A 12,889-nucleotide genomic window follows, 5' to 3' on the forward strand; every position below is an offset into this window, starting at 1 on the left:
TCCTCAAATCTTTATTATGAAACGAGTAACACTGTCTTGTTTAAGTGTCTAGCTACCTCCATGTACATACTGCTGGTTATCTTTGGTGTTGAAGGCAAAGAATATCTTCCTCCAGCCCGTGGCGTTGGCTAGGGCCTCCATGTCAGGCGTGAGTTTATCACAGCGACCCCTCACAGTCTGTTCCCAGAACTCTGGAGAGTTGCAGAGCTGGGATATCCCATTCCGTATTGAAATACAACACACACACAGGCAGACAGGCAGACAAACACTAGCTCACTAACTAAACCCAGATCATATTTTCCTGGCCATGTTATAGTCTAACTAGAGCCCTGAGGTTTTCCTTGTCAGGGCCCTTATTGAAAGAATGTGCATATGAAAGTAAAATGTGCTTTTGTAAACTATTGGCGTGCACAATATGGACTGGTTTCCTGGACACATTAAGACTAGTCCTGGATTTAAAAGCAAGCAATGTCAATGGGCGGCAGGTAGCATAGTGGTTAGAGCGTTGAACTTGTAACCAAAAGGTTGCAAGAACGAATCCTGAGCTGACAAGGTAAAAATCTGTTGTTCTGCCACTGTTCCTAGGCCATCATTGAAAATAAGAATTTGTTCTTAACTGACTTGCCTAGTTAAATAAAGGGTAAAAAAATATATTTAAAAAATGGAAATTCTCTTAATATGAATCTCTTCCCAGGAGTAGATTTCATTTTCATCTGAGAAACCTGTCCTTTGGGTTTGTAAAGCCCAGGCTCACCATGTGGAACCTCTTTGTGGTCTGTGCCAGCAGTGCAACGTCCTTCAGTTCCAAGAAGGCCAGGATTTGGAGCAGTAAGTCATTGGGCAGGCACTGCAGGTAATCAAAGTTCCCATGGCACAGTGCTTGGGTGCACTGTAAAATCTGCTGGCCAAACACCACACCTACCTGTTCTAGAGAAGGAGTAGTACATACCTACTCAGGGCAGTGCACTTTTCAAGACACCAACAGAACCATGTGTATCTACACAAAAACAAATACAGTAGCTGATGTAGGCTTAAAGAGTTTCATGGCAGAGACGTGTAATGGAAACCTTACGCTGCATGCGGGAATCATGTAAATGGTCATTGTGGGTCATCTTATTTTCTCCAGGTGCAGCACCCTTGAATTCAATCCGCAAAGAAATCTTCCACGATCTCCACTCTCCAATCATCAGAGCCTTGTATTTAATCTATGTTTAAAGCATGTTGAAACAGAAAAGTTACTCGCAGAAAGAAATGTCAGATACATAAGGTTGATATGTAGCATTTAAAAGTACAATCATGTCAATGGAGAGCAACACTACCAAATACAGTGTTGTGTACCATGGCTGCTGTCTTGATGTGTTGCCTTTCTCCACAGGCACAGTCCAGCATTGTGCTGATAAAGTTGACTATCTGTTTTTAACTCTCACCAATCCCAAGATACATATTAAATGGGTGATAAAATATTATAATTTACCTCAGTTTAAGTGACAGGAATCTGAAAAATATATCTTGTAGGAGGGGGCCCCCTGGCCATTTATTTCAAACACTTTCTTGCCAAATAAAGACGCCATTTTTAGACGCTAAAGAGTTTCTATGACAACGGAGAGAAAACAACAGCGAAATATTTTGTGTGACAATGAAAGCGAATTCTGTTTGCAACTGTATATTGAGTGATTGATAATTTAAGTATATAAATAAAATAATGATCAACCCACAATGTCATGTATATTTTCGAGAAAACAGTTGGATTAGGGGGTCACGACCCAGCGGATTAATATTTCGTCGCTATCCTACTGTGAAATATAATTGTACATTTTCTGAACACAACTGTAGACAATAGTAAATACATTCAGTAAATTGTTATTGAATACATGTATTTATTTGGCGCAGGTTTGTTTCATTGTCGACTTTATCATCTAAATTGAAAGTAGTTCCGAGCGGAAGAATGGGGCACTTTAGAGCGGAGGTATATTGCAGTTGCAGGTACCTCAGCTGATGTGAAGGCTGAGAGAGTGGAGTTGGTGCACTGTCTGTTACAACTACAACACTGGAACAAATAGGTAATAACATAATATATTTAACGGTCAGTGGCGTCTTATTCAGTAGTTTGAGGGGGGGCTCATTGATAATATAAGACTGAAATACTTGTAAGGAATGGATTATCCCTCTCGCGAAAAAAAATATGGTTTCCAATTGTCATCTCTCGAAACCTGTTCCTGCTTTCTCTGTGTGATGCAAGCAGCAAAGAAGGTTCAGAGGCCATTTCGTGTTGCAATTTCTCTTCCATAAACATAGGTAGCTAGTGCAACAAAATAAGCTCGCTAACCAAACAATAACTATTGAATTGGAAATGGCATACGGTTAGCCAGTCGGCGAAACAAACATTTTAGCTAGTTGGTTGGCTACCAGCTAGGTACCTCGCTATATAGCTAACGACGTTAGCAATTGTCGAAGTTAGCGACATTTGTTAGCCGGTTAACACTAACTTTTTAGCTAATTTACCTAACCCGATATTGTTCGGGTTAAGGTCAACATGTAACGTTAGTATATAACATAATATTAAAAAGCGGATAACGTTAGCTGGCTACCACCTTGCAACTTGTGTGTAAAAGTTACGTTATCGTGTTATTGAATATGGCATTCCCCATTTAATAGAGCTAACGCTAGCTACAGTAATTTATAACGTCAGGCTAGAAAGTAAGCAGGTAACTAATTGAACATTGCTAACGAGCGGCAAGAAACGTTAGCTTCCCATTTGGCTAGCCATTACTAATCAAGTAAACGCTTGTTCAGCTAGCTTCATAGCTAACGTTACTTTTAAACCTTGCGTTTCTTACACGTCGACAGCTGGCAAATTACTGAGGCGATACAATCATTATCAAAACTAGCCAGCGAACTACCGTTAGCTATGTAAACTAGATTATGTTAGCTAGCTAACATCAGCTAAATACAAAACGTAAATTACCAGATTAACGTTAGTTAATGCCGTGTGAATATCGTTGGATGTAATTTGTCTGACATCCCATTTGAACAACTATTAAATTAACGTAGCTAGCCTGTCCTAACAAGAAAGCTAGTTAACGTTAGCAAGCTTGCTCTGTTGTGAAGTTAGTGAGTCCTACCGATGTTGCCATTTTCGATGGAAAGATTAGACAATTGTTACTTAGATTTGCTAGCCATTCCCTCGAGGTGGTTTCATTGTTTTGTTTTTTAACTACATGTTTTTGTGTGGTTGTCTTTAACGTTAGCTGAATGTTTAGGACAACAGTCCACCAACTACGCATTTTCATGTCACATAGCTCATCTTACATTCATACATAGCTAGCTAACATATTATTTGCGGACTTAAATGTATTTTCACATTAATAACCAGACATTTTAGCTAAGTCATACGTTATCGCTTTACAATCTGGAAGGTGTTATACTAGGCTCTTTGTCTATTGGTAGCTAACTTTACTGTCAAATTGAAATTACGGGACTGGGTTTGCTAACCACCTAGCTGGTGCTAACTACGTCAGCATGAAGGCCGCTTTGTAAAACGAGCTTGAAATTAGTGTAGGCTAATAAAAGCTAGTTATAATGACAGCTATTATAGTAATCGAAGTAATGAACTGTCTATTGTATATGACTACAGTGGAACATGGTAAAACACTAATTGTCAGTTGGGACGAATAAATAAAGACTAGGATGGAGTCAGAGAAGGCCTGGCAAAGATGGCCTTGCGAGCTTGCCAATTGTATTCTTATTTTATGATCAATATCGCAGTTAAATTGGGTCTTAACATGAGTGACGGCATACATCGGGCGTGAAGAATATGTAGCTAGTTTATCAGATTTCAAATGTTTTAAGACGTGCATCATAATCAACTCACGAAATAAGTCTGTTCAAATTCTGTCTTTGAGTCCCCTCGATTCTAAACATGAGCATTTACTTAAACTCGCGTGTTTATTGTAGGTGAGCTACTGGAACGTTACATGGTGAAGGCCCTTTACTGTGATGTAGCCTATGATTATTTTTTTTACTTAGAATGCAAGGCCTGAAATATTCATTTGTCATAGTGCCATATTTCATTGGATATTGCTCATGTGGATTTGCGTAGGATCTTTAGTGAATCATTGATGGTGATACTTTGCTTAAAGAAATGCATAGCTAATTAATGGAAGCAGAAATGTTGTTTACAAATCAGCATGTTTGTCTTCCTACCATCTTACTGTGTTGACTCTAGGGCTGGGAATTGCCACAGACCTCTATGATATTATCACGATACTTAGCTGCTGATACTATATGTAATGTGATTCGATATGTATTGTGATTTGATGTTCCAAAATATTGCTCACCATAGTGATGAGATGCATGAGAGAACCAGTTTTGATCAGTCATGGAAATCAGTGCTGAAAACAAATTGGCTCCCTAATTTAAAAAATATATAAAAGGGTAGTTGAGTGAATCAGAACCAGTCTGTATCTGGTGGGACTAACATTTGCCTCATGCAGTGGAATGTTGTCCCACTCTTCATTGGCTCTGTGAAGTTGTTGGATATATTGGCAGGACCTGAAACACGCTGTCATACACATCATTCCAGAGTATACCAAACATTTGTATTTATTTATTTCACCTTTATTTAACCAGGTAGGCAAGTTGAGAACAAGTTCTCATTTACAATTGCGACCTGGCCAAGATAAAGCAAAGCAGTTCGACACATACAACAACAGAGTTACACATGGAGTTAAACAAACATGCAGTCAATAATACAGTAGAAACAAGTCTATATACGATGTGAGCAAATGAGGTGAGATAAGGGAGGTAAAGGCAAAAAAATGGCCATGGTGGCAAAGTAAATACAATATAGCAAGTAAAACACTGAAATGGAAGATTTGCAGTGGAACAATGTGCAAAGTAGAAATAAAAAATAATGGGGTGCAAAGGAGCAAAAATAAATAGACATGCCCAATGGGTGCCATGTCTGGTGAGTATGCAGGCCATTGAAGAACGGGGACATTTTCAGCTTCCAGGCATTGGGGCCTTGCATTATGCTGAAACATGGGGTGGTGGCGGCAGATGAAGGGCACGGTTATGGGCCTCGGGATCTCGTCACGGTATCTCTGTGCAATAAAATTACCATCAATAAAATGCAACTGTGTTAGTTGTCCGTAGCTTATGCCTGCCCATACCATAACCCCACCGCCTCTCTGGGGCACTCCGTTCACAATGCTGACATCAGCAAACCGGTAGCCCACACAACACCACCTGCCCGGTACAGTTGAAACCAGTATTAATCCATGAGCACACTTCTCCAGTGTGCCAGTGGCCATCAAAGGTGAGCATTTGCCCATGGAAGTCGGTTACAACGCCAAACTGCTGTCAGGTCAAGACCCCGGTGAGGACGACAAGCACACAGATGAGCTTCCCTGAGAAGGTTTGTGCAGAATTTCTTTAGTTCAAAAGCACAGTTTCATCACCTGTGAGTGGCTGGTCTCAGATGGTCCCGCAGGTTAAGAAGATGAGTGTGGAGGTCCTGGGCTGGTGTTGTTACACGTGGTATGTGGTTGTGAGGCCAGTTGGACTTAACACCAAATTCTCTAAAACGACGTTGGAGGCTGTTTACAATGGAGGGATGAAAACTGCTCTGGTGGACAATCCTGAAGTCAATAAGCCAATTTAACGCTCCTTCAAAATTTGAGATATCAGTGGCATTGTCTTGTAATAAAATGGCACATTTTAGCGTTACTTTGTTTTTTGTCCCAGTACAAGGTGCACTTGTGTAATGATCATGCTGTTTAATCAGCTTCTTGATATGCCACACCTGTCAGGTGGATGGATTATCTTGGTAAAGGAGAAATGCTCATTAATGGGGATGTAAACAAATTGGTGCACAAAATTTGAGAACTAAGCTTTTTGTGCATTTGGAACATTTCTGGGATCTCATTTTTCAGCTTTTGAAAAACACATTTTTATATTTTTGTTCAGTGTATATAATATGGAATCTCAAAGTTGCCTGTTGCAGAATCAAATTATATTTCATTTTTGCATATAATACAATATGACTTTAATGTGGAAGTGCATTAATGAATGTCAGCCATAATTTAAGAGTGACTAGTATCTGATTCTTGCATGAAGTTGACCTCCTTTTTTGCAATGTGATTCTCCCTTTCCTTCCAGTTGGGGCTTTTACTCGCGGCTGTTAAGTTCCTCTGTAATGCGTTTTGGTGGCAGTAGGCCTAGGTCAAATTGTATTTGTCACATCTGCCGAATACAACAGGTGTAGACATTACAGTGAAATGCCTACTTACAAGCCCTTATCCAACGATGCCGTTTTTAAGAAAAATACAAAGAAATATAACAAATAATTAAAGAGCAGCAGTAAAATAACTAGTGAGGCTTTATACCAGGGGTGCTAGTACAATGTGCAGGGGCACCAGTTAGTTGAGGTAATATGTGCATGTAGGTAGGGGTGAAGTGACTATGTATAGATAATAAACAGAATAGCGGGGGAGGCAATGCAAATAGTATGGGTTGCCATTTGTTTAGCTGTTCGGGAGTCTTATGGCTTGGAGGTAGAAGCTGTTTAGAAGCCACTTGGACCTAGACTTAGCGCTATGGTTCCGCTTGCCGTGCAGTAGCAGAGAGAACAGTCTCTGACTATGGTGGCTGGAGTTTTTGACAATTTTTAGGGCCTTCCTCTGACACCGCCTGGTATAGAGGTCCTGGATGGCAGGAAGCTTGGTCCCCGAGATGTACTGGGCCGTACACACTACCCTCTAGTGCCTTGCAGTCGGATGCTGAGCAGTTGTATACCAGGCAGTGATGCAACCGGGATGCTCTCGGTGGTGCAGCTGAAGAATTTTTTGAGGATCTGAGGATGCATTGCGTGAATCAAAAAAGGTGAAATAAAATTGGAACCCCCGCTAAGCTGTTAATGTCAGCCTCCCTGGCATTCTCACCTCCACTCTATTAGAAGACAAATGTAAATATCTAGATTTGCTTAATTTTAAACTGCAGCGTTTATCTTGTGAAATTGGGCATTTGCTTTTTAAATTTAGCAATTCAATTCAGGGTTGAATCAAGTCTTGTGCAACAGAACAGCACGCCATTGGTATCTCAATATCAAGGTTGGAGGGAACTGTCAATTATCTTACTCATGATTTGTATTCGTGGCCTGTACAATATCACCATTCTCCATCAATATGGCTTGGATATAGACACGTGGGTTGTTGAGCAACAACCGATTCATGCACAACTTTGGGATAAAAGATTATTGACATGTGAGTTATATTTAGTCTCAAAGTGAGAGTAAATTGTAGACATATTTCACATCTATGCTAATAAGTTAACACGTCAAAACAAGACATGCTATCAAGATATAACATTTTTGGCCGATTCTGATATTTTCCTTGGCAAAATAAACAATACCGATTTATTTGTATTTTTTTTAAGCATTCTAGTACAGTTGCATAGTTGAAACACACACATGGATGCAGCGGTCTAAGGCACTGCATCTCAATGCAAGAGGTGTCACTACATTCTCTGGTTAAAATCCAGACGGTATCACATCTGACTGTGATTGGAGTCCCATAGGGCGGCGCACAAGTGGTCTGGGGTAGGCTGCCATTGTGAATAACAATTTGTTCTTAACTGACTTGCCTAGTTAAATCAAGGTTACACACACACACACACAAGTTATTTTGTTGGTATTTATGTATGTCCCCATTACCAGTAAAACAATCCAAACCTATTTCTTTCGCTTGCTGTGCTGTTTCGTTGTTCAGTCGTTTCATTCTCACCCAGGATTTCTATAGAATGTCGTTTAGGTATTTGTCAAAGATACACTTTTTTGATGTGTCAAATAAGCTGGTTGACCCATCAGAACCTGAATGACTGCACGTCACAATTTAACACATACGTTTAAAAAAATGTAGTTATTACACTATCACTCATATTTCATGTCACAACGTTCCATCAATACACATGCTATGATGCTGGTTGTCTCGGGCACCTAAAGTGCTGGTCATAAAAATTAAAAGGCTAGCTAGCTCATGGATGCAAACTGTTCTTCCCCCAAAAATGTAGCAAAACATCTGTTTCAGTAGCTGTAATTAGTTAGGTGTAATAATCTAAAATAACTAGGGATGCACAATATATCGGAATAGGCCGATATTAGCTAAAAATGACAACATTGGTATCGGCCCGATGTATAGTGTAACGCCGATGTTAAAAACCTATGTAACATAGGTACATGGCGTAATAACGCCACGTGCAACACATTATTCCTAACCTAGCCCACAATGTCTGCTGTGTGGCTTGGGCAGTCAAAAAATCGAGCAGCCGTTAAAAAGAGTAAGACGGGGGATTACGTGACCCTTGAACGAGATGAACTAAGCGCTCCAAGTAGTTTCCAATTCCTAATCTTACCTCCACTCCAAGTTCAAACTCATTTAGCATTAGTAAGAAAAAGTCATGGCAACACTACAGTTGACATTTTTACCCGGACTCGGACTCAATCATGAGTGACGGAAAAAGCCTCGAAGAAGCTAGCTTCAGAAAAAACTAGCGCCAGCAGCAAGAGAACCCGCTTCCCCCCCCGAGGCACAACGAATGCCAGCCTCGTACTCTGAAGACATCCTTTCTGAGTTGAGATCCCAACGTACAGAACTAAACACCAAATTAGATGCCATTATTAACTCAGCTCGGTGCGATAGGGAGCAAGGTGACAATCCTGGGAAACGCTTTGCCTGACATCAACAACAAGATGTCTAGGCGCCCCGCGTTTATGGTTGAGGCAGAGGGGCGAATCCTATCCATGGAAAACATTGACAGATGCCATGGAAACAATAACATATGCTAAAATGAAAATAAAGCAATCGAAGAGAGGACCTGGAAAACAGGGGGGGAAGGAATAATTGTGTTCTATTCAATCGGGGCGAAAAAGAGGGAAACATGCCACTGATCCGCTACCTGCAAGACACACTTCCCGAGTGGCTCCACCTGTCCACCGACAGGCCCATAGAACTCGAGAGCTCACCGAGCACTGAGGCTCCCACCAGCAGCCAGACAACCACCGCGCCCAGTCACCATACGTTTCCTGAGATTCACCGACAAGGAACGAGTCCTACAGGCGGTGAAAAACAACACCATCACAGTGGGAAACGCCAAACTCGCTTTACACCAGGACCTGTCAGCTGGAATACGCCGATAGCGCCGAGAGTTTGACGAAGTGAAGAAATACTCAATTGACCGAGGCATCTTCAGGGGATTCAAATACCCAAACGAGCTCAGGATTCTTCACCAAGGAGCCTTGCGACACTTCAAAACTCCCGACGAGGCGAAATGTTTTTTGAAAGATAATCCTGGTCAATGAGAAACAGACCAATGACTAAATGCCATTACTAAAGGAGGTAAGACAACATATAGCCGATATCCAGAGACCCACCCCCTAATTGTCATTATAGCCGTCCAATTTATATTTATTTTCTTTTAACTGAGAGGGATGTGCTCTATAGCCTAACCTAGCCTACTAATGTTTCAGCCTACTTTTATTTCCCTGTTTTTTTTTGTTGCTATTATTACTTGGCGTTCCCTATGTCCCTTGGGGGAGGCATATGTAGGCTGGGCTATTGATTTTTATTTTTCTCCCCTCCTTTTAGTGCGGTCTGGACGAGGGCAACTGTGTCATTTACTCAATGCGGGGTGGAGAGGATGAGGCGTTTCTTTGGTGGGGAGATGTTGTGCTTTGCTAACTGTTCCCGGTTTTTGTTTTATTCGGAACACAGAATTGAGACTGAGCGGGGGGGTAATCGATCTAACGGCATGTGTCGAGTTGTTTGGGAACTCGGCTGGGGTGTTCAGAGATTATTATTTTATGTACACCATTTATTTTCCTTTTATGTGAACCCAGCTGTAACTACTATCCACTTTTACCCAGCGATGACTTGCACTAAAGTTCGATTACTGTTCGATGACGTTTACCTTTAAATCTATTGACATGGAACTGCCATGGTCTAGGGCCATGGTCATGCGATAAAACGGAAAAAGATACTATGTGTTCTAAAAAAGGAAAAAGCAGACATCGCGCTATTACAAGAGACACACCTCTGTGATGCTGAACATGTCAAACTCCGCAGAGCTTGGTGGGACAGGTGTATTTCTCATCTTTCAAATCAGACAGTAGAGGCACAGCCATACTTATTCATAATTGACAAAAACATATCTGATCCGGAGGGGAGATTTATTTTGATAACTGGGTCACTATATGGTCAACCAATTACTATATTAAACATACGCACCTAACACAGATACTCCTGCCTTCATGTCAAAAATGATAACCCTGTTCAATTAGCATTGTGTCTCCTTTGGCGTGGTGGCCGGAGATTTTAATTGTACCCTTAACCCAACCCTAGACAAATCATCAAGTCCCCACCACAAATCCTAGATCTGCAAAGATGTTGAACTCTCTTACTAAAGAGATGGGACTGATAGATATCTGGAGAGAGACTAATAGCTCATCTATGGACTATACATACTACTCTAATGTCCATAACACCTACTCCCGTATAGATTACATTTTTATCCCAAAGAGTTTCATAAATTCAGCCACATGTACAATCGGACCCATAGCACTTTCAGATCACGCCTTTGTCCACCTCCGCTTTGACCTCTGCAAAAACATCCCGAGGTCAAAGAGCTGGAAATTCTACACCTCCATGCTATCAAATGAAGTGTTCCATACATGGATAGACAACTACACACAAGATAATAAAGATTCACCTGTTTCTCCGGCCACAATGTGGGACGCTGCTAAAGCCACACTAAGAGGCCATCTAATCGCATATGCTTCCTCTAAGAAAAAAAACAATGGAAGCACAAAGGCTTGATCTTGAGAGGGAGCTGGAATGCTGTGAAAAAATACATAAACAATCCCCAGACAGCACCTCCTGGAGTCCACTTAAAGCAGCCAAAGCCAAACTGAATTTGGACTACACTCGGGAGATAAAAAAAAGTTTTCTTTACTAAACAGAAATACCATGAGTATAGCAATAGGCACAGTAGATCGCTTGCTTACCAATTAAAAAAGGAGCAGTCAGAGTACAATCATGGCTATCCGAACAGCAGAGGACGAGGTCACATATGACCCAAAAAAGATCAATTTAACTTTTCATGATTTTTACTGCAAACTATACACCTCTGAGAGAACACACAGAGGCAGAACTCCACTCTTTCCTAGAGGGAATCTCATTACCTTAACTATCAGAGACCGACCAAGAAGATCTCAACTCCCCCTTCACTCCTGAGGAGATCCTGGAGGCAATTACCTCCATGCCACCTAATAAGTCCCCAGGCCCGGATGGATTCCCCAGAGATTTCTAGAAAGCTTTTTGGCCCCAACTTAGCCCTATTTTCATGCCAATGCTGGAGGATTTTTGCAAAAACGGAGTTCTCCCAGACTCAATGCACACCGCTCGCATTAGTGTTGCTAAAAAAGGACAAGGACCCCCTATCCTGCTCGTCCTTAAGCTTGTTGGATTTCGACTGTAAAATAATTACCAAATTGCTCGCCAAAAGCCTAAACACTCTTCTTCCCAAAAGCAGACCAAACTGGATTTATTAGAGACAGATACTCTTCTGATAACATTCGCCGTCTTTTTGATATTATTGATGAAGTAAACACACAGAAGACCCCTGTCCTGCTGGCTTCACTGGATGCTGAGAAGGTGTTTGACAGGATGGAGTGGAGCTTTCTGTTTTCAGTCTTAGAAAAGTTTAATATGGGCCCAAATTTTATTAAATGGATCCAATCACTTTACTCTCATCCAAATGCCATGGTGACGACTAATGGACTGAACTCTGACAGATTCCCTCTGGAACGGGGCACAAGACAAGGGTGCTCGCTGTCCCCTCTGCCCTTCTTGTTGGGGGCGGAGCCTCTGGCAGAGCTGTTAATCTTGAAACTCCCCATCCGGGATCATGACTAAAGCCTCAGGCTCATTAGCATAACGCAACGTTAACGATTTCTGAAAATCGCAAATAAAATGAAAATAACGCGTCTGCTCTCAAGCTTAGCCTTTTCTTAACACTGTCATCTCAGATTTTCAAAATATGCTTTTGAACCATAGAAATTGACTAATTTGTGTAAGAGTATGCAAAGATAGCTTAGCATTTAGCACGCAACATTTTCACAACCAGATAACCAAATAAATAAAATCATTTACCTTTGAAGAGCTTCGGATGTTTTCAATGAGGAGACTCTCAGTTACATACCAAATGCGCAGTTTTTCCTGAAAGCGTTTGTGTGTAGGAGAAATCGTTTCGTTTTGTACATCGCATCTGGCTACCGAAACGAACCGAAAATTCAGTCACCTACAACGTCAAACTTTTTCCGAATTAACTCCATAATATCGACCGAAACATGGCAAATGTTGTTTGGAATCAATCCTCAAGGTGTTTTTTCACATATCTCTTCATTGATATATCGTTTGTGGAAGCTTGCATTCTTCTCTAAATTCCATGGAAAAATACTTGCAGCTAACTTTTGCGCACCAATTTGGGCGCAGGACACCGGGCGGACACCTGGTAAATGTGGTCTCTTATGGTCAATCTTCCAATGATATGCCTACAAATACGTCACAATGCTGCAGACACCTTGGGGAAACGACAGAAAGGGCAGACTTACTCCTCTCGCATTCACAGCCATATAAGGAGACAATGGAAAACAGATCCTCAAAAATCCTGCTCATTTCCTGGATGCCGTCTCATCTTGGTTTTGCCTGAAGCTCACGTTCTAGGGCACGCACAGAAAATATCTTGGTAGTTCTGGACACGTCAGTGTTTTCTTTCCAAAGCTATCAATTATATGCATAGTCGAGCATCTTTTTGTGACAAAATATCTTGTTTAAAA

At 41.2% G+C, this 12,889-nt stretch overlaps 1 protein-coding gene across 3 annotated transcripts in view; it reads left to right on the top strand.

The window, feature by feature from the left end:
• The first annotated feature begins 1,969 nt into the window (after positions 1 to 1,969).
• The window catches only part of LOC135552751 (E3 ubiquitin-protein ligase TRIP12-like), a 56,256-nt gene continuing 45,336 nt past the window's right edge, over positions 1,970 to 12,889 (top strand). For 2 of the 3 annotated variants that reach the window (XM_064984568.1, XM_064984570.1), the window contains exon 1: positions 1,970 to 2,060. The gene's annotated coding sequence lies outside the window, so the exon portion shown is untranslated. Of the gene's footprint in view, positions 2,061 to 4,315; positions 5,417 to 12,889 lie in introns of those variants that run through there. The other variant, XM_064984569.1, reaches the window with a different exon arrangement.

This window comes from Oncorhynchus masou, chromosome 13 (genome assembly GCF_036934945.1).
Source record: "Oncorhynchus masou masou isolate Uvic2021 chromosome 13, UVic_Omas_1.1, whole genome shotgun sequence".
Taxonomy (NCBI): domain Eukaryota; kingdom Metazoa; phylum Chordata; class Actinopteri; order Salmoniformes; family Salmonidae; genus Oncorhynchus; species Oncorhynchus masou.